This window comes from Protomyctophum bolini (genome assembly GCF_963924005.1).
Source record: "Protomyctophum bolini genome assembly, chromosome: 6".
NCBI lineage: Eukaryota > Metazoa > Chordata > Actinopteri > Myctophiformes > Myctophidae > Protomyctophum > Protomyctophum bolini.
Window position 1 is genome coordinate 7,962,095 of NC_137867.1, and position 21,760 is coordinate 7,983,854.

The following is a 21,760-nucleotide window of genomic DNA, read 5'->3' on the forward strand; positions in this document are numbered from 1 at the left end:
ACTAGGTCTGTGTCTCAGAGGAGGGCTGTGGACACTTCAAAAACCTGTCTACTAGGTCTGTGTCTCACAGGAGGGCTGTGGACAGTTCAGAAACCTGTCTACTAGGTCTGTGTCTCAGGGGAGGGCTGTGGACAGTTCAGAAACCTGTCTACTAGGTCTGTGTCTCAGAGGAGGGCTGTGGACAGTTCAGAAACCTGTCTACTAGGTCTGTGTCTCAGAGGAGGGCTGTGGACAGTTCAGAAACCTGTCTACTAGGTCTGTGTCTCAGAGGAGGGCTGTGGACAGTTCAGAAACCTGTCTACTGCTGTAGGTCTGTGTCTCGGGGGAGGGCTGTGGACAGTTCAGAAACCTGTCTACTAGGTCTGTGTCTCAGAGGAGGGCTGTGGACAGTTCAGAAACCTGTCTACTAGGTCTGTGTCTCAGGGGAGGGCTGTGGACAGTTCAGAAACCTGTCTACTAGGTCTGTGTCTCAGGGGAGGGCTGTGGACAGTTCAGAAACCTGTCTACTAGGTCTGTGTCTCAGAGGAGGGCTGTGGACACTTCAAAAACCTGTCTACTAGGTCTGTGTCTCAGGGGAGGGCTGTGGACAGTTCAGAAACCTGTCTACTAGGTCTGTGTCTCAGAGGAGGGCTGTGGACAGTTCAGAAACCTCTGTGTCTCAGAGGAGGGCTGTGGACAGTTCAGAAACGGGTCTACTATCTGTGTCTCAGAGGAGGTCTGTGAACAGTTCGGAAACATGCCTGCCAGTGATATCATCAGAGAGATGAAAAGCTGTGTATAGTTTCTGAACCGGTTCCGTTCTTTTAACCATGCCTAATTTCACTGACAGTTTTTTTTCCATTGAAATGAAATTGGTTCAGAACCCTAAAAGCTGGTTCGAAATTGGAACCAAACATTTATTTATTTTTTGCTTGCCCTGAACAGGGAACGTGTCACTATATCCTACAGGTTGAAAGATGCAGATGTGATATAAACAGTGGCAAAAGCAAGTGAAGAAGAATCATTTAAAAAAAAAAGATAAGAGAAACTGTGACAGCCAATGACAATTGAAATTGAATCAAATGGACCTGCGCGGGTCCATTTGGACTTATATATCAGATTGCCCATGCCTCCCTATCTGCCCACTCTTCTTTCGCTGAAAACAAATTCCAAGACGCGCCAGTCGCTTTCCCTCTGAAAAGCCCTTTTGTATACGCCTTCATATCAGCCATCTTGCCAGTGAAAGGTACAACAACCCTCATTGTGGTGTTTCGAGAACGGTGTTCAGGGGCGAACGTCTGTTCCTTTTCTTTCCTATACACCACGCAGCGTAATCATTTCATATCTGTCCGCTATATACACTCGGATGGAAATCTAATTTTATAGATATGGGCTACCAAGGTTAGAGGATGTTGTTGTTGTTGTTGTTTTCCCTTTATTGACATTCATTGATGGAGTTGAATGTCCTCCTCTGCATCCTTGAGGTAACCTCCGATAGGGCTGGGCAGCGCGCGATCGATGGAGAATCATCCGGCACTCATATCGCTGCATGCCGTCGGAACAGAAACCTCCTATCTCCAATTTTTTTTTTTTTTTTTTTTACAGTAACCTGCTTTACTTTTATTGTATACTTTGTCACGCAAAATAAGCAAAAATAGCCGATCTACAAGCTCACAACGTATAGTTTGTGAACTGATAAGTTGTGAGCTTGTATAGACCGACTATTTTCCGCTATTGAACCACTTAAAGCACTGGTGGTCATGGACCCATTTGTGGGTCATGGACCAATTGTTATGGGTCACGACTAAAATGTACATTAAAAAAAATATATATAGTTTGTGAACCAAGTAGTTTGTGTCTTAAAGGGGCACTTCACCCTTTTTGCAAAAAAATATATGTTAATGACGTTTAGAAGCTTTAGATCACTTTCCTGGAGGTATTTCTGTGTGTAATATGTGGTTTTAGATATTTTAGATTGTAGCAGTGAGCCTGTTGTCTCTGATGTCATGGACACTGGTCTCACTGCCTTCCTGGACTACAATTCCCATAATTATTTGGTGCACTGCTCCTCCTTGTGGATAGGGGGGAGAGCTGTCTTACTGAGACAACATGTAGTCCAGGAAGGAAGTGAGCCCAGTGTCCATGACATCAGAGACAACAGGCTCACTGCTACAATCTAAAATATCTAAAACCACATATTACACACATAAATACCCCCAGGAAAGTGTTCTAAAGCTTCTAAACATCATTAACATATATTTTTTTGCAAAAAGGGTGAAGTGTCCCTTTAAACCTACTGAACTTATAGCAAACTGGACATGAGTTGTCTCTACTTGGAACACTCCCCCCCCCCCCCCCCCCACAACATTTATTTTCCAAAAATAGCCCATCTACAAGCTCACAACGTGTCATAAGTCAATGCGCTGTGAGCTTGTATAGATCTGCTAATGTCCCTCGACCCCCAGAATATGGATGCTATATAGGGTTTGAGTGGTTAAAAGTGAAAAGCGAAATATGTTACGTGTGTTGCATGCAGGGTTACAGTACATACAAGGTTTCCACTTTCCACCTGCCATCGCTCATATTACCCTGCTGACACTGGCTGGGGTTCTGCTCTGTGACACCTCCAAGCCCCAAGTTAACCCATTCTGAACGGGAACCCGTTTTGGTGTTAGCACTATGTCATGCTTTAGCTATTGAAAAATAGCAGATCTACAAGCTCGTAGCGCGCCACCGAGTGGCGCGCTACGAGCTTGTAGGTCTGCTATTTTTGAAAAATCGAAGAGCGACTGACATTTTTTTAGAATCTGATCTCGGGTCAGAATGGGTTAATCAGACCAGTGTGTGTCCTAGTGGAAACCTCGTATGAATCTGATCTCAGGTCAGAATGGGTTAAAGACATATCGATTCACGGCGTATAGCTCCACACCTGATGCAGCGCTGCTACGTCTCGCACTGTATGTCCACCTCGCTACAGAAAAGCACATCGTCACTGTCTGCTGCCAACCTGCTGTGTCCAAAACAGTCACTTTTTTAAGCAAGAAATATATAAACAAAGAAAAACAGCTGTTTTTTTTATACATTTCTGTGGATTTTTTTGCTTTTTCTTGATTGTTCAGTATCTATATGAAACTATAGACCGGTGCCCGGCTGTATAGAGCACAGAGCCTCTAACGATGCGAAGTTGGAGATCCCGTTCCGCCCATCTGTCCCTTTTATGCCCATAAATGGAGATTTCTGTATCCGTCACAATGTGTCCCTTTATTTCCTATTTATGCAGTTTGCCAGGCATGCCCAAATATGGAGTGTTATGATGTCAGAACAGGCCAAGTCCATATATATGGGCACTGGGCAGGGGCCCTGTGGAGAGCCCGGGCAGAGGCCTTTTGTGGCGGGTCTGGAGTTCGACAAGTTGGACAACCGTGGGTCCGACCGACACGACACCGGGCACTGCACTCCCTGTGGGGGTGTTGAACGCGTGTGTGACAAATTTGAAGTCGTTGGGGCGAACGGTTCTCCTAATAAAATACAAAGAATTCTATCAATTTCACACCTCATGAAGCCTTGTATTCAATGAGATTTGTTTGTTTTTATCACATTCCTGAGCCAATAATTTGATGTCTAGGGAGATCGGATCATCGGCTTCGGAATGCGACAATAACATCTGCACGTGAATTCAATGCTTCGTTGGGTGTGTGTGATTGATAGAGAATAAGCATTATTTCATGTGAACTATACTCCTTTTTGCACTTTCAGTTTGAAAAAAAAATGTGAAAAAGTGAAATCTACAGATCTTCATTGGTTCAGTATTCATAGAACACACGGAAAACTTAAATTGTGAAAACAGCAGAACAGAAACGTTTATCACAATGCGATGCTCTGTGAGTTTGTGAGATCGGCCATTTTCCCACTATACAGTATTCACTAGTCGTTAATTCACGAACAAACATTAAGAGTTTAAGTAATGGACATACAAGGATTCTCCCCCCGACAGTGGTGATTATTGACCTCACCGCAGAAAAAGCACATCCATCCAGTCAAGGCGGAGGGCCGACGTACGCGCTCTGCCATGCTCCGCATAACAATTTAACCCATTCTGAACGGGAACCCGTTTTGGTGTTAGCATCATGTTATACTTTAGCTATTGAAAAATAGCAGATCTACAAGCTCATAGCGCGCCACCGAGTGGCGCGCTACGAGCTTGTAGGTCTGCTATTTTTGAAAAATCGAAGAACGACTGACATTTTTAGAATCTGATCTCGGGTCAGAATGGGTTATAATCAGACCAGTGTGTGTCCAGTGGAAACCTCGTATGAATCTGATCTCAGGTCAGAATGGGTTAATGCTCCATCTGGCCGAGCGAGTTGCTCCTTTGTCTGGTATTGTAGATTTCGAGACAATCTCGTGGCAATCTCATAACTCCCCCCCCCCCCCCCAGGGGACTGTTTTCTTTTAAACTCTTTTTTGTTTAAAGTGTTTCTTTTCTTTCTCATTTCTTTTATCGGTTCAAAGATTCTATGGAGGACATTGTGGTGATTCTGTCTCCCCGGTGAACACCACATGAATGGCGAGACAGACAGGGACAGAAACAGACACAACTATTATATCAAAGTGCGTCATGGTTTTGCTGCCAAAGCCTCACGTCAACTGTGTTCACTCGAGTATAACCATGTCAATATTATTTTGATTTGCAGCACTTGAGTATTTCCATTGTAATGCACTTCATACTTTTACCCTGCTGCATCTCACAGGCAATTATTGTTTGTTACAAAATAAACATTAACCATTTAAGTTCTATTTTGTATACTTATACTATTTATATATTGTAGTATTGCGACACTTTAAAGGGGGTGTCAGTGATTTCAGTCAAAAACCCTTAGGTTTCGTTTTTGCCTTGGGACACAAGCTTTCATCCAATCAGGATAGAGAACAAAAACGAAACCTTAGGGTTTTTTTGACCCCCAGGGGTTAACTGGGGACAGGGAGGAACTCCTTATATGGTCAGCACACTCTATAGTAGAGAGGATTATCACAACGAAACAAAAAAATAAGTGATATTTGAATGAAGTGAAATCACTGACTCTACCTTTAAATAAGCTTTCGTGTCAACAAAGCATCAGGCACGATGTTATTGGGGTTGTGCGGACAGATCTGCCGTGTCCTGCAGCTGTGTGCTGAGTGACCCGCAGCGTGGGGAAGCAAAGGTCGCATGCGGACGGCGTCCCACCCCACGTCTCTCTGTCGCTTTAGCGCCGACCGACGTCAGCCGGAAACCTCGTATGCAGCGAGATACAGTGGGGTCCGTTCCTTTCTGCCGGCCCAGTACCCATAGCTATACCTCTAGGTATTTAAAAGTACCTGGGTACCTATGGAAGTCACACCTCTGATGGGTGTGGTTTAGTCTTAAGGGGTGTGTTCTTTTCACCCACTGTGTAATATAATAAACAGACAGTAGGTGGCAGTAGGGCAGTAGGACAGAGGCCAGTGCAAGTTGTGCAACTATACAGCAAGAATGTCTATGAAAACGGAACAGAAGTGACACCTATATGGGCTATAAACCTATATAAACCTGTATATTATGCAATGGCTATTTGAAAATGGCGGTTCTATACGAGCTTGTCATGGTGCGACCTGCTGTGAGCTTGTGCTACACTGTAGATCTGCGACCTTTAAAAAAAAAATGTAGATATATATTTTTGAAACATTTCAACGACACAAATCGCGTGTTATCAATTGTGGAATGGAGATAAAGAGGATATAAGCACCGCGTGGTCTGTAATTATTAGTAACTGAAAAACAGCTGGTCATTGGAGAGGGTTCATTTGACATAAGTTTGAAGTACTATTACTATTAGTCAGAAATGTAAACAGCACGTGGTACAGTCCAAACAGTTTCTGTAGCTGGCAAAGTCAGGTTAATATACACTTTCCACCAGTGAAAAGTTGAAATACGGAGGTATATACGAGCCGCGGTTTCGACAGCGTTCGATGCCGTTGGAACGGCATGAACATCAGCATAATGTGCCTTTCCTCTCCATCAGTTGAAATAACACCAACAGAGCCTCCCTGATGATCATGGCATCTCTCTGAGACGAGTGCCTCTTTCCTCCAGCACACCCAAAGCCAGAGGGCCGCCGTGACACAGCTCTGTGTGTGCGTGTATGTGTGCGTCACTTTCACAGATATCCACCTGCTCACTGGTGGGTATGTGCATTTACTCTTGTACTCAACCACTTAACCCGTTCTGACCTGAGATCAGATTCATACGAGGTTTCCACTGGACACACACTGGTCTGATTAACCCATTCTGACCTGAGATCAGATTCTGAAAATGTCAGTCGTGCTTCGGTTTATCAAAAATATCAGACCTACAAGCTCGTAGCGCGCTACTCGGTGGCGCTCTATGAGCTTGTAGATCTGCTATTTTTCAATAGCTAAAGCATGACATGATGCTAACACCAAAATGGGTTCCCGTTCAGAATGGGTTAAGCTCCATTCCTTGTAAAACAAACTGACTTGAGTTACGCGACTGCCCATTGTACTTAGTTTTTCAAGTAGTTTTGAGGTACTTTTACTTTACTTCAATACGTTGTACTTTTACTCCACTACTCTCAGAGGAAAATATTGTATTTGTTAACTCCACTGCAATGATTTTAAATATTTAGTCACAAGTTCCTTTGCAGATTTTGATTATTGTTATAAGACTTACAATAACCACATTTTGATGTCTCAAGCAACATCGTGAACACAGTCCTTTTACTTATATTTCTTAATAGTGTTGTGTTGCTTAAGTATAACATGCCACTTATACCGCAAATGCCGCAAATGTGTGACCCTATAGCCTATAGTATGATGAAGTATAGGGCATTCATTTACGACAAAACCACATCATTGTAAATATGGAGATAAGTGGTTCCTGCTCTGCCCCCAACGATAAGTTGGAGTTCTCCCAGCGCTGCGTGGATGCTAATCAGCAGTGCAGCGGCATTGCTAACGTGCTAATGTGGGAGGCGGAGGAGGTTGCATAAAAGTAGATGAATAAAGCGCTTCCTGGTGGGTTTGTAGAATATGATGCCGTCAACTTTTTTGCTATATAGTCAGTTTAGGATGTTAAGCCCGAGGCAGAATTAATGACGTTCAGTGTTGGGCTTGTTTCTAAAGTGTATAGTGTCTTTTTTGGGCTTCCTTACCTAATTCAACCGGTGCATCATATGGTTCTCAAACCCAGCCAAAATGCATGTGGGATATCCATAGGCGATTCGAAAAACATTTGTACCATATACAGTAGCCTATATGTACTATACAGTATGTGCAATGGCACATTTTAACGGCGATATGATACGCATCACGACACATGGTATACGATACATATTGATATTGGTTCATTCATGGCGATACTTCGATGATTTAATTTTTTATACAGTAACCATTTAGCAAATAAGTTTAATAGGCCCTATGTTATGAAACTACAGTATGTGTGAATAGTGCAGTTGTTTTAAAGGGAAACATATTATTATGGATATAGAAAGTTGATTCTCTGTCAAAAATATTGACATTGTATTTGAACACTATATGGACACACACGCACCATGACATGAACATATATCAAGTATATCGATAGACCAAGCGTATGTGTTTTAGGGAAGGGAGAAGACTCTAGGACGTGTGAAGAGTTGTCCAGGGCGTTGTAACAGGGGCGTGCACACGTAGACGCTAGGGGGTGCTTTAGCCCTTTTGTCACGTCCATTTGGTACACTTTTTTTTCTTGTTTTGTATTATTTGTACGTGTATAGTATATGTGGCCCATGGTGACATTGATCAATTCTGGATTAAAATATTATAATTTATTTATTTATTTAATATATTATTTGTGTATAATATATTTGTCATGATGTGTGTGTGACTGTCCACACACACACACACACACACACACACACCCACACGGGAGGTATAGTGCCCCTCCCTCCGCCTCCGTTCACTCTCACTCAACGTCAACGCGATACACTCAGATAAAGTTGAAAGGGCAGAATTTCGCAGAAAGGGCTTCTGACTTCTTACATTCTCACGAATGACGGATCCGGTCCAAAATGTTGGACGGTCGTGACCACAAGCAGCCAGCCAGGTAACAATACACTAAAACGACCCAGGCACTTGCACCATGTCCATGCGGCTGCTGACTCGGAGGGGGAAGTGAGGGAAGAGACAGATCTACTAGGCCGCGGCGCATGGGGCTGCAGCCTGCAGAAGCCCCATGAGCGATGTGGATCTGTCATTTATATGGAACGAACGTACGCTTAGCTTGATGCTAACGCGACCCCCCCCCCCATCTCTCTCTCTCTCTCTCTCTCTTTAACGCGTTATTGCGAGAGCATCTCTCTCTCTCTCTCTCTCTCTCTCTCTCTCTCTCTCTCTCTCTCTCTCTCTCTCAGCAGGGAATCATAGCTTCAAATTGACATTGGTTCTTCAAGTTAAATTGATGTGTTGATGTTATTATGGTATTTACCATAGGCAATATGGCGTGCCAATATTGAACAAAGTTAAAATGACCAGTGAGCAGGCTCATCAAAAATGTAAGATTTGCACTAGGCTATTTCTGCTGTGCAGACCCGAAAATAACGACTTTTTAACCGGAAATATGCAATTTTTTGTGTGTTAGAGAAATGTTTATTTTTTCTTTTCTTTTCTTGTGCGCTGTGCAGGACTGTGTGTGTGTGTGTGTGTGTGTGTGTGTGTGTGTGTGTGTGTGTGTGTGTGTGTGTGTGTGTGTGTGTGTGTGTGTGTGGTTGTGCATGCGCAGGTGTGTACATGATGCTGTGGTGCTATAGGTCCTAAATAAGTCATTATTAGGCCAATTATACCTGAATCATTTTCAGAATCTGATCTCAGGTCAGAGTGGGTTAATCAGACCTGAATTTCCCCGCAATTTCCCTCCCACCCTTCAGCCCCCCCCCCCTGGTATAAATACCTTCCAGCGCGCCAATAAATTCTTATCTATCATACTATTAAGTCAGGCGGGAGCTTACTGCAGCTGGTGGTTCCACACGCCAGATAAGGTGCCCTTTTGTTTCACCTGAGGACCTGCCCCTCAAAGTGTCCAGGGTGTTTTAGGGAAGGGAGAAGAGTCTAGGACGTGTGAAGAGTTGTCCAGGGTGTTGTAGGGAAGGGAGAAGAGTCTGGGACGTGTGAAGAGTTGTCCAGGGTGTTGTAGGGAAGGGAGAAGAGTCTGGGATATGTGGAGCGTTGTCCAGGGCGTTGTAGTGAAGCGAGAAGAGTCTGGGACGTGCTTTCTCCAGGATGTTTTATGGGAAGGCCTGGGCGCTGGGCAGCATTCCTGTGTTAGCTGATCTCGGAGTGAGTTGTAGGGGTGCTTTGTCCACCACTGATCCTGTATAAATATGTGATGATCTGAACCGAGGGAACAACAACAAGTAGAAGCGTGACTGCAATCATGTTGAGAGGCACTTGACAGACACTATAGTCTAGGATGTGTCAGCGCTTTGGAGTGGCACCAGCCGCTCTGCCAACTGCAGTGCAAACGGTGCTGACACACCTTGGCGATGCCACTCCTGATGCCAGCGTGCCAAACGCAGATAAGATCCATTACTCAGGTTGTTTATGGCTGCGTCAGGGGCCATGCCTGCGGCCCCCCAATGGGGCCCTCGATCCCTCCGGTGACAACAGGGCCCCGGGAAGAGTGATGTGGTTTTCACCTGCGTCAGGATTAATGTTGTCTGGCTGCTTTTTTTTTGGCCTATAATACTAACCCCAGTCCCCAGGCAACTGAGGTAGCCGTTTTGGTTTTGATTGTTTTGTTTTGTTTTATTTTAACCTGTTAAGGCCTGAGGCCGATTCTACAAATGCCTTCTAATTCAGTGGCCGATTATATACAAATGTAGATAATCAGTGGTTCTCAAACGTTTTTTTTTTTGTGCCAAGGAGGATCCCCGAAAATGATATATATCGATCGGGAACTATACCCTTAGACCTCCCGTTGGTCTGACTTGTGCTGCGGGTTACAAATCACAGCTTATACAAGAATAAAAATCAGAATCAGAAGACTTTTATTGCCATTACATGTAAACATGTTAGGAATTTGCTTTGGTGGACAGCAGAGTGCAGTTTACAACATTTGGACAAGTGCAAAACAGGACAAGGCAGTGCAAAAACAACATAGTGAATAAATATAAAGTGCAGAGAGTTCAAGTGACCAGTCCATTCCACTCTGAGTGGGGGTGGAGGGAGAAAAAAACACATGATTGGTCAAACAAGCCAAATAATATATAAACAATATATGCAGATAGCATAGCGTACCATATCCATAATTATAATATTTAAAAATAAAAAAGGGCACGGTGGCACAGTTGGTAGTGCTGTCGCCTCACAGCTAGAAGGTCCTGGGTTCGACTCCCGCTCAGGGCGCTGTGGGTGCTGGCGGCGTGTTTCCTCCTCCGCGTCATCAGTGCCCATACCCGAAGGCGGGGTTGGCGAAAGGGCCTTTCTGTGTGGAGTTTGCATGTTCTCCCCGTGTCCCCTAGGGTAGATACCCTCACAAAAACATTCAGTAATCCTGGTCTCTAAACTGCTTCCCCCTGGCCAGCCGGGGCGCCTGATGGAGGGGAAAGGAACTGGTTGGAATAACGTGTTCCTCCCACGCGCTACGTCCAACCAGGGAAACTCCCCCCTGTCAGGTGTAAAACTTGGACACTCAAGCATGAAGGAAGCGTGAGTTAAGTCCGTTGCTCTCCCCAGGTTGGCGGAGGGTGTGTAGAGCCCAGGATCACATTAGATGATTGACACAGGGGTGAAAAATGGGTTACAAAATCGTGGGATAAAAAATATTTAAAAAAAAATATATATATTTAAAAATAAATAAAATACTCCCCACCAGGAGGCCAAGGTCGAAGGCCTCCGTATTAACGAGACCATTCCTATACACACTGACACGAAAACGCGTCATCAGAGCGGAGGGAGGGGCGTCAGCTGCGACTCCGCGGCTCCGCCCACCCCCCGGGGGGTATGTGATTTGCTCTCGTTCACTGCGATGAGATTTGCGGCATTTCCGAAACAATATTGCGCAGAGTATAGCGATTATCAAACTTATTTGCAATGCCATACGTTGAAAGATCTGTTGCCCCGTGGACAATAAGGCACGCTATACCTCCGCAAGTTGGATATTATCGGCATAGATGTTTGTCCGTATGTGATTGAGGATTGGACAAAAGTTGCATTGGCAGCCATAGAAAATTCTGCCCAGGGTAAAAAAAAACCGGATGTGACGTTTTTGGGGCGTTCCTGTCTTGTTAAAAAACCGAATGTGTGTGATCGAGTAGGGCATTGAAAACAAAGTTAGAATGCAGAGATAGGAGGTTTGGTCTTTTGTGAATGAATTTAGACCTGAGGACGATTCTACAAAATGTCTTCTGAATCCTGACAGTTTTCAGAAAAACCTATGTTTCTATGTCTAGTGGTGCTCAAAGTTTTTCATGTCAAGAACCCCAAAGACTATTATGTAATTGGCCGCCGACCCCCATCTGAAAATATTTTGTTCCGGGGGACACAGAAGTGGGAGTTAAAAAGCGTTCGCGCTGAAGATTTGAGACAGCTTTTCACGATCTTTCAAAAAATAGCAGATCTACAAGCAAGATCTACAGTTACAGATCTACAAGCTATGAGCGTGTAGATTTTTCAATAGCTAAAAGTATAACATAATGCTTAAAACACCAAAAGGGGTTCCCGTCCACAATGGGTTAATAATAGCCTATACTTATAATAAACCATTATTATCATTACACATGAATGTATAATATAATGTTTACTATAGCCTACTTACAGTGTTAGCTTCAGAGTGGTGTCACTTACAGCTGAAGGTTTGTGTAGTAGTGCTCATGGAGGCAGTGAGTCAGCGGCACTTTGTTTGGGGTGACGGGAGACTACATTTCTTTCATTCAGGCCTGACACAGTACATCCTCAACTCTCTGTGTATCGCACGCAAGCAGCTGGCACGCACGCACGCACGCACGCACACACACACACGGTACACACGGTATTTCAATACTATACTTCTGAGGACATCAACATTTTATGAATGCCATTTACAAGGAAATGTTGGGCCTATCTTTTAACCGTAAGCCCAAAGCCGTAACATAGCAGATCTACAAGCTCAAGCTCACAACACATGTACCATGGGAGTATACACGCAAGGATACTGTAAATCAGGCATAGTCTGTAGATCCCCCCCATTTTCTTGTTGTGTGGACCAGGAAATCAAATAATTTCACGACTTGTACTTTGGACATTTGGTCCTCAAAAGTATAGTAACACAAACGCACACACTCGCGCATGCAAGCCTCTCGTTCTAAATGAATCCGAGGCTGCATTGTGCTCTATAATCCGTCGGAGGGGTGTAGAATTATAGAATCACGCGGTCCATTTCGTTAGCGGGCAGGAAGTGATGATCCAAACCTTGTTAGTGCTTCCCCATTGATGCCTCACGGATCACATTAGCGTCGACGGGCCCGCGAGGGCTACCGTTCAACCGCTGACTTCATCTGGTTCTGTTCCCACATATAGCGAGATGCCGTGCTCTTTGAAGGAAGGAACACCTGGGCCAAGAATGGCATCAAAGGCCACTGTTCTAAATAAAAACAACGAAACACAAGTGCGCGTGTGTGTGTTTGACACGCCATGTTATTATTATCCGTGGTCACAATGGAGATATATATATATATATACACTCACTGGCCACTTTTACAAATTGTCCAGCTGCTCCAGTCCTTAACCCATTCTGAACGGGAACCCATTCTGGTGTTAGCATCATGTTGTGCTTTAGCTATTGAAAAATAGAAGATCTACAAGCTCATAGCGCGCCACCGAGTGGCGCGCTACGAGCTTGTAGGTCTGCAATTTTTGAAAAATCGAAGAACGACTGACATTTTTTAGAATCTGATCTCAGGTCAGAATGGGTTAATCAGACCAGTGTGTGTCCCAGTGGAAACCTTCGTATGAATCTGATCTCAGGTCAGAATGGGTTAACCCGTTTAGACTGAGAAAGATATTCTTAGTTACTTTCACACCACTGTCCACTGCAGACCAGGCAATGTTTATTTTTTTTGTATTTTGTATTTTTTTTTACTCTATTTTCCATCCTTGTTTTCTCCTTGTTTTCTCTGCCAGGGGGTGTGTGCTGCAACCTGGTTATAATTATGGTCTTTATGCTGCCGTGCGGGTCTCATCTGCCTTAGAGGTTTGACATTGTTGTATATGTCCATTCATCCATGATTCGAGTTATATATATACCTGTTTGCCTTTTCTGTCAGCTCCAACAAGTCAGTCGAGGCCATTCTCCTCTGGCCTCTCTCTGGCATCGATCACTTCCTCCCACGGAGCTGCCGTGCGTTTGGATATATATGTTTCTCTTTTTCTGACCTATATGCACTGCTGAATGGCCTCGGTGTGTATGCGATACGATTCAGCATCACAGCGTCACAGGAGAGAGAGAGAGAGAGAGAGAGAGAGAGAGAGAGAGAGAGAGAGAGAGAGAGAGAGAGAGAGAGAGAGAGAGAGAGACGGGGGGGCCAAGACCGTGATGATGGAGATAATAATATGCCAGTACGGGCGGCTGGCGTAGCCGTCTGGTGCACCTTGGCTGGTAATCCGGTATGGCCAGTGTGCCGCGGGTTCAAATCCCGATGCCTACTACTGCATGTCACCCCCCCGCCCCCCCCTATATCTTTCTCCCCATTTCCTGTCAGCCTATACTGTCACTGTCATTTGTTTTGTCATGATTTAAAAAAATGTAATAATAATAAAAGTATTAAAGGTAGAGTAAGTGATTTCACTTAATTCAAATATCACTTATTTTTTTGTTTTGTTGTGATAATCCTCTCTACTATAGAGTGTGCTGACCATATAAGGAGTTCCTCCCTGTCTCCAGTTAACCCCTGGGGGTCAAAAAACCTTAGGTTTCGTTTTTGACTCTCTATCCTGATTGGACGAAGGCTTAGGTCCCACAGCCAAAAACGAAACCTAAGGTTTTTTGAGTGAAATCACTTACTCTACCTTTAATAATAAAATAACGTTATTTTTTTGGACTTATAGCTTGTTCCTGCACCCGCCATGGTCAGCCTGAACTCTATAGCTATTCCTTTATTTCATCGTCTATGTCGGGCATAAAACTCTTATCTCCATATTCTACATTTTTGTGTTTTTCTTTTTTTTCTCTCGTAAATTAACACCCTATACCTGCAGCGTCGCACGACAGCGTCAAACACAGCAGATGTGCAAGCTTTGAGCTTGTGTAGATCTCTGCTATACGTGCACTGATGCCTGGAAGGTATAACAGTTTTGGACATATGAGGTTTCCACCCCGACCTGAGACGATACCCTGCATGTAAAGTGGGGAGGTTAGCCATGCAGGGCCTTAGTGACAGCCACATGCCCCAAACCGCACCCAGGGCCATCTGCGTTCCTGTGTGTGTGTGTGTGTGTGTGTGTGTGTGTGTGCGTGTGTGTGCGTGTGTGTGTGCGTGTGCGTGTGCGTGTGCGTGTGCGTGTGCGTGCGCGTGCGCGTGTGTGTGCGCGTGTGTGTGCGTGTGTGTGTGCGTGTGTGTGTGTGCGTGTGCGTGCGGGAAAATAAATTATATTCATAGCTGTACAGTAGATATGGATAGTTGGAAATGTATTGATCCCTGGGGAAATCCAGGTGTCACACAGCAGTGATACAGGTACAAGTAGAGAGGGAGAGTGTGTGTGTGTGTGTGTGTGTGTGTGTGTGTGTGTGTGTGTGTGTGTGTGTGTGCGCGCGTGTGTGTGTGTGTGTGTGGCCTATCTTTTAATGTGTTTTTTTTTCTAAATGAATGCCCTATAGGCCCTAGGGCTAGGCTATAGTGTGTTGAAGAAGTGCTAGCGAAAAAAAAGCCAATCTATGCGCTTGAAGATCAGCTAAAAAGTGTTTCTGTGACTTGAATGGATATTAAACCGCAATGCAACGCATTTACAAGAGCTTGTAGCTACATAAATAACATATATTGGTGTACAGTATACTTGGTTCCATTGTGAACTACAAAGGTTATTTTTATTCCCTCCCCCCGCGTTCCCTGAAAAAGTGACCGCTTTGTTGGGGGGCGAGGGTTTCCAACCCGACAGCATTATTATTATCTCTCCTGCACACCTTGAGGTGAAATCAGCCCGCTGCCCCACACACCTGCATGCCGGCTCCCATTTAGATTAGGGACGGTTTACCCCCACCCTCCCCCCCCGGCCGGCCGGCCGCTCGTTCCGATTAAAGCAATCTGCCCCGGGCCAGGACACAGAGCCTTATCACCATTTGGTGTAACGTAACTATACATTTACTCCAGTATACTGTTTTGTATACTTAACCCATTCTTGGCGGGAACCCCTTTCGGCTATTTTTGAAAAGTCGTGAAAATGTGGCGCAAATCTTCGAATATATATTCTTTCAGAGCGAACGTTTTTAACTCGCTTCTGGGGGGGGGGTCCCTGGAACAACATATTTTCAGATGGGAGGTATACTCGGTCAAATACAGATCATTCTTGCTTGAGATGGAAATGTTTGAGAATGACTGACAGAAACATGGGTTTTTCAGAAAACTGTCAGGACTTAGAAGACATTTGTAGAATCGTCATCAGGTCGAAATGGGTTAAGTCAATTTTTGAGGTATTGTTTTACTTTACTGGAGTATTTCCAATTTCCAGTATAGGCCTATACTTCTAACACCACTATACACCTCAAAGACGAAAATTGTACTTTTACTCCAACTACAATTATTTGAAAAATGTATAGCTACTAGTTACTTTGTCGATTTTGATTATTATTATTATTATTTTTTTTTTTTACAAAACATGAACTACTTCAGCCCCTATAAACCTTTTGGCCAAATACTGATGCTGCTTTGTACTGAAACTAGATCTTGTACGATTTTGAAAAACATAAAAAATAATAATAATAAAAAACATGTTCACAATGTACCGCGATGCGACACATTGTGTACGTGTTATGTAACCAGATGTTTTGAATTGCATTTGCTTTGTATTGTGCTTGACACCCCTGGTGGTTTTTCAGTGTATTTTCACTATTTTGATAACCTCACAAGCAGGACATGCTTCTCAGTGGCCTTGTGGTCAGAGTGTCCGCCCTGAGACTGTGAGGTCGTGGGTTCGATCCCCGGCCGGGTCATACCAAAGACTCGGACCCAGTGCCTCCCTGCTTGACACTGCAGCGTCAAGGGTTGGATTGGGGGTGGGAAGTGAGGACGCTGGTTTGCGACTGTTTTCCGCTTCACCTCCCAATGTATGAATGAATGAACCATTGTAAAGCACTTTGAGTATAGTCAAGATCTTGCCAGAGGCAGCAGCATGTTGTTAACGTGTTGCTGTCCATCATTATGCGCCATGGTTTACACATGGCATTGTCTGTGAGTTGCTTCATAGCATAGAAGTGTGCATTCGTTTGTTAATTATCAGATGCATCATTATCTCTGTGAAATATAGACTACAGTATACTGTATGTTTGGATTATTAGCAGATATTTGCTAAATGAGCATTATGTTAATGCTTGTTGCAGTTGTTTCTATATGTTGATTGATCGTTTAGTGCATTTAAAGCAGACATGTGTGATGCTGACATGTAAGCACAAGTATGGTCTTTATGTGAAGTTGCAGACTTACATTGCAGTTTGTCTGTATTCTATAACACATTAGGCCTCTTATGTTTATGTGCTGGTACATTTGCCTTATAATAATGTGTCTCTTGTGTACTGATGTAACATGCATATACTGTAGCCTGGTATTATGTTTATGTGCATACTATTGTATAGCACATTTCACATTTGTGTTTTTGTCATTTTTTTGTCCATTGCTTTTTTTGTCAGCTCCCCTTGCTGAGAGAGCTCCCGGACATGTTTTGCGCATGCACGCGGCCATTCACTTCCTCGTTTACAGGCCGACAAATCTTGCCATTATCTCTGATTATATGGCGCTGTCCATTGTTTTGATCGGAATGCCGATGTTCTGTCCTAATTTCTGACTTAACCAAGCATCTCGTTTGGAATATTAACGCTTCTAAAGAGAGAGATCAGACGATTTTGCGCGAGGTATATAGTAATGGAATAATTATTATACCTCCCGGTTTTGGGGGTATTTCCAATTTCCAATACTTTTACCTATACACATTTGACAATATCCAATCTGTAAGCATTAACAGAGTATTTCTATATTGCAATATTGATACTTTTACTTAAAGGTATATTCAGTGATTTCACAAAAAAAACCCTTAGGTTTCGTTTTTGCCTTGGGACCCAAGCTTTCATCCAATCAGGATAGAGAACCAAAAACGAAACCTAAGGTTTTTTGACCCTCAGGGGTTAACTGGGGACAGGGAGGAACTCCTTATATGGTCAGCACACTCTATAGTAGAGAGGATTATCACAACAAAAATAAGTGATATTTGAATTAAGTGAAATCACTGAATATACCTTTAAGTAAGAAATGTGAGTACTTTTCCCACCACTGGTGGTGAGTGGTGAGTGCACCGGTGGAAAGGAACTAGGTACATTTACTCAAAGGGAATTGCTGAATTATTGAATGAATCAACCCTAGCTACCAACCCTAGTGTTTCAACTGACTAAAACATTAGATACAGAATCAGTTACATAGTACCAGTGACATCACTACAGCCTTACAGGTGTAAATCAGTGGGCAAAATTTGCTTTCGTGTAAGCTCCGTCATTTCAATGTTTTCCAGAAAAGGAATGGGGAATGGAGAGGGAGAGCTTGGTGAAAAAAAATCAAACGCATCACTGTTGTCGGGCAGAAACCTTGCATCTCCATTGTTCTTTTTTCGCCCACGTAAAGTAACACCCTACTTTATCACACTACAGTGTCACACACAAGTATCAAAAGTAGCAGATCTGCAAGCTCGAAACATGACGCAAAGCGATATGAGCTTGTACTTTTGAATTTGAACCCCTTAAAAGTCACAGCTTTGGACATAACGTGACTCTTTTTGATACATCATGATTCATCCCAAAATGAGTTAATAGCACAGGCATACTCTTCACATACTAGAGCATGTCTGAAATAAATGTCAGTGCTGAAATCGACATGCAAATATGAAATCAACGTTTAAACATGTAGCCTATACGATACGTAGCTGTTAGAGACCAAAGAAGTGAACCTTTCAAGCCTGTTTTCTCAACTCACTGTTTTCTGTAAGCCATATCTCCAAATCTGGAAGGTCAAACTGAACAATATGTCAATTTGAAGCTATGATTCCCTGCTTTCATAGGACATGAAGAAAAGAAAGCAATCCAATGACTTACTAGTGTGTCAAGTTTGGTCACAAATGGAGTTTCCACCCGCCAGTGACGATATCTACATTCATTCACATTCATACAGTAGCACAATAAGCAGCAGGTTAAAAAAATATAACGGCACAACTAAGACTCGCTTTATTTGAGTGTTTTTGCTGTTTGTCGTGGTAGCCCAAAAGCACGTCTGCCAAAACAGTAAAACGCCATAGCCCTACAGCGAAAGGGGCAAAGCAAAGTCACTATGTTTACCCAGGGTAACTGGACTAAGCTCAAGAACTTGTTTACAGCCAGGCCCTGCTCATAGAACATTTCATGGTAGGGGTTCAATGCCTTGCTCAAGGGCACTTCAGCGGTGGTGATTTTAACGTGCCGGTCCGGGGATACGAACTAGTGACCTTCCGATATCAAGACCGCTCCGCAAAAATAGTAGTAGTAGTAGTAGTAGTAGTAGTAGTAGTAGTAGTAGTTTGGTTTGGTTTATTTTTGGTTTATTTATTTAGCATATAGTACAAAAAATTGACAATAACATATCAAAGAAACAAAAATACAATGCAAGGAAAATAAGAAGCCAGAAGGCTTATATGGAATCCTTTCCTGAAGGAAGAGGTCATTGGTTTAAAAGATTGAAAGTTCATAAATCTACAAGTTGTCAAAGGGGGGGCAGCTGTGCAGTAAAGAAATAAAAACACAGACTAGTAGTAGTAGTAGTAGTAGTAGTGGTAGTAGTAGTAGTAGTAGTAGTAGTAGTAGTAGTAGTAGTAGTAATAGTAGTAGTAGTAGTAGTACTAGTAGTAGCCTAGTAGTAGTAGTAGTAGTAGTAGTAGTAGTAGTAGTGAAAATAACCCGATGTACAAGCTCACAACGCGTACATCTTCCAGTAGTCATAGTGCTGCCTGGAGTGCACAGTAGAAAACAGCTGGTTTTAGGTCAGTACAAATGCGCTGGTTTTCCCATAAAAGTGTCTCAGATGAAAGTCATCAAGCCGTCTGCCAATTTACTGTTTCGTGACAGATGGTTAAAAGGGTGGTGAGAGTGCTGGAATGAGGCCACATCTCTTGAGCAAACTTAATTCAACAATTGAGCAAAGAGCAATAGGCTACAGCTTAATTACATCATATTCTTAATATCATTGAAATGAGTTGAGTTGGAATGCAAATAAGCCACTTTAGATGGCCTGCTGGGCCATAAATGTTGCATCACTGGTTCTCAATGGGGACCCTTAAAGGGTTCCATAAGGCATAGAATGTAACTTTGCTCTGTTTTTACATAACATCTTTTTTTACCCTATCGTGCCTCCACCAGCAGTTATCAGCCACTAGAGTGGTGTGGTGGTGTTTTCACTCAGTATGTATCCCTGACTTCCCTGTCTACCAAAACACCAAAATACAGCAAGATGGCAGTGAGTTTCTGCAAGTATACAACACTACACACTACTTCAGTGGCTGGGAAATGCTGCTATAACGGGGAAGGACTTTCAGTCCACTGTGTTTCAAAGGCACTATTGCACTTTATTTGACTCCACTACATCTTCTAGGAAAGAAAAGAGTAGAGCCCGATTTCAAATATAGTGCAAATGGCTGCTCTAAATAGCTGACCTAAACACTACTGATATTAGTTGTTTGGGGGAAGTTTTTAATACGCCAATGCATTGATATTAAAGCTCTCCTGCGTTACTTCAACACCAAGCATAAATGTGCCATGAGAGAAACTTCCCCTTGTAGAAGAGAGACACTCTGTGTCTCTTTGTTTCACTACACCCTGAGGGGAGGTGCAAGTGTTTTGTGTATTTGAATGTCTCTAGCCCAAATGTAATCAAAGCCTTTTACTTAATAGCGAACCCTCCCGGAGTGGCTGGACCTGAATGTTTGTTGCCATTTGGCCTTTTTTTCCCCCCTCTCTCCAGAACTTTCACTTGCATCTACTATCTGAATACCAGTGGTTCTATCAAACACTTTTTGTCTCAGGTCACCCTTGTAAATAATCCCCGGCACCCTGAATTACATTGTTACTTCATAGCACCTTTTGTCATATTATGGTACGCAAATCTTTCTCCCTCAAAGAGACATGTCACTTGGAAAACCGGAGAGAATATTTGTTTCCATTAGCACCAGTGTGTCAGTGGGTTTTTTTTTAATGAATACTGAACCGATGAAAAGTATATTGATCTATTGGAACTCAGTTTATTTTAATAATACTAATAATACTACTACTACTTAATACATTTCCTGAAAAGTAACCGTTTTGGACATATAGCCTACGAGGAAAATCTATCATGACGCAAATGGGCGTGGCCTATATGGGTAGATGCGTCATGACCCAAGGAATCCAGGGATTTTTTTTAATTTATTTTACGACCTACGGTTCAAGAGTTATAAGCCAAAAGGTAAAGTGGGCTGTTATAGCGCCACCATGAGGCCGACCTAAAAAATATATAATTTTAATTAATTTTAGTGATAATTATGAATGTTTCCTCCAAGTTTTGTAACTATAGTGCTTACAGTCTCAGAGGAAAAAATACTTGAATGTGATTTTTTGCATTTTCCCATTCATGTCAATGGGGAAATTTAATTCACTAATAAATTCATATCAATTAAACTATACAACATTTCTCTTAGCAAAGTACACGCACACGATTCCCGATTTTTCCGGTCAATTTGACATATGGCTCAAGTGCGTACAGTCAAAACTGTGGGAGGAGTAGTGCGTCAAACTAACGCACACACACACACACACACACACACACACACACACACACACACACACACACACACCCCTTTTCTCCCTCATTGTAAATGTTTCTTTTCCCTTTTTTACCTCCTTTATGATATGGATATGGCTATTATAGAAGTGTCTATTTGTACGTCTCTAAATGTGTTGATGAATTGAACAAGGTGGACCCTCTTGTAAACAAGTGTAATGCTTTATCGGGTCGTCCACTCACAGTCCTCGTATTGAGTTGTGCTTGAAATGTATACCGTAGCAAAACTGTTAATAGATATTTAAATCAATCAATCAATCAATCAATCAATCAAAACAAGCTTGTAGATCAGCTATTTTTGGTGAAGAGGTTTATGGTAGAAAGATGAAAGAGCAGACCGACTATAGAGTACACAGCGGTCATAATGTTTTCCACTGATGGAAACATTAAAAAGTTATTGAAAAAAACACGGCCCCCTCACGCATTAGGACAATATCAGTCACATGAACCACGGACACGTGTGTTTTCAATTAATTTAACATGATTACAATTTTAATTAAAAATTACAATGGGTTTTGAGCCATCAAATTGATATCAAATCTCTAAATTCTGAATCAAACTTAAAAATAATAATAATTTAAAAAAAAAACTGTCTGGGGTGCTCACAGATTAGCCCAGAGTAGATGTTGAAATGGCCCCTAACATGTTTGAAAGTGAAACATCCTTTTGAACGGATCTGTCCTATTCCGTATGTCG

General features: G+C 42.8%; 1 protein-coding gene across 1 annotated transcript in view; it reads left to right on the forward strand.

Annotated features, from left to right (window-relative positions):
• The window catches only part of edil3a (EGF-like repeats and discoidin I-like domains 3a), a gene marked incomplete at its 3' end in the record, with an annotated part of 226,162 nt that overhangs the window by 41,497 nt on the left and 162,905 nt on the right, over positions 1-21,760 (forward strand). The gene's annotated exons all lie outside the window — the stretch shown is intronic.